Below are 1,369 nucleotides of genomic sequence, written 5' to 3'. Positions count from 1 at the left end.
TGTGGCCTGGGAAAGCAGTCCAGGACGGCCCAAAGCTTTGGGACCCTGCACTCACATGGGAGACCTGGAAGAGGTTCCTGGTTCCCTGCTTCGGATCGGCGCAGCACCGGCCGTTGTGGCCACTTGGGGAGTGAATCATCAGATGGAAGATCTCCCTCTCTGTTTCTCCTCTCTGAATAACTGACTTTGTAATAAAAATAAATAAATCTTTTTTAAAAAAAAGAATGTACATCAATATGCTAATCAAAAAGTCTAATGTGTGTGTTTGCGCTGAGACCTCATATTATGTAACATGTGTCCTCTGAACTTAAGCTTCCCTAGAAATATTCTTTATTAAAATAATAATCTTCCTAATGAGTGTCAACAGCAGAAAGTTGCTGTAAATTAATGTCAGAAACTAATATGACTGCCCACATTTTTTGCATCATTTTGCTTACTGTAATGAGAACCTTAATAACATTCTCACATTGGAAAAAAAAAAGGAAAGAGAGGCAGAAATCTCCTAGATTCTCTGCGTGTGAATGGAATTGATAATATTCTTCCTCCATTGCATTGTGCAGCCGAGAAGTCTAGGTAAGAATAAAAACAGTGCTGTAGCTCCCCGGGTAACATAGACCTCCCCCAGGTGATATTTGTAATTCACATCAAGCCTGAGCAAGCACTGAGGCTAGCTTTCTAATGCCAACACCGAAGAGCGCCCTGCTTGCAGTGAAGCCAACTAATAACACTGAATTCCCCTCCCCTTTTCCCCCAGCCCCACCCCTGCTTCTCTCCTGCTGGAGCTGACTCCTCCTTCCTGCAGCTCGAGGCTCAGGATCGAGGCAGGCTGATTGAAGCACGCGGAGGTTTGGATGGGAGCCTGCATCCACTCACTCCTTCTCTCTGTGTCTCTCTCTTTCCCTCCCTCCTTCTCTGTCACTCTCTTTTGTATCTCTTTCCTTCTCTCTCTGGGATCATAACTGAAACACCTACCTGACAATCTCTCTGCCTTTGAATCCAGCTCTGGAACCAAACGCTTCATCCCAGTGCTTGCAAAAGTGAATAGAGAGTGATTACCTCAAGCTACAAAGCTGCTTTGCTCTGCGTGAAACCCCAAACGGACCCAACAGCCTTGTCTTCCAGTCTACCTGAGGAGTTTGCTTGTTGTCTGCAACTTGATGGTGGTAGAGTTTCTCATTTGTTCTTTTTAACTGGAATGTTGCAAAGTTTGTTCCTGATGCTTCCAATGGAACCCCTTTTTAAATATGGCTCGAGTCCCATCTGAAGGAAACTAACGTGCCAATTTCCTGCAGGACTGGCCGGGAGCAACCTCCAGAGGGTAACTTGGTAGGAGAAAGGAAATCTGATTTGAAACAGCTGTTTTGAGGAG

Source organism: Ochotona princeps, chromosome 3 (assembly GCF_030435755.1).
Source record: "Ochotona princeps isolate mOchPri1 chromosome 3, mOchPri1.hap1, whole genome shotgun sequence".
Lineage (NCBI taxonomy): Eukaryota > Metazoa > Chordata > Mammalia > Lagomorpha > Ochotonidae > Ochotona > Ochotona princeps.
The sequence above is the reverse complement of the archived record's forward strand: the minus strand, read 5'-3'. Positions refer to the sequence as shown.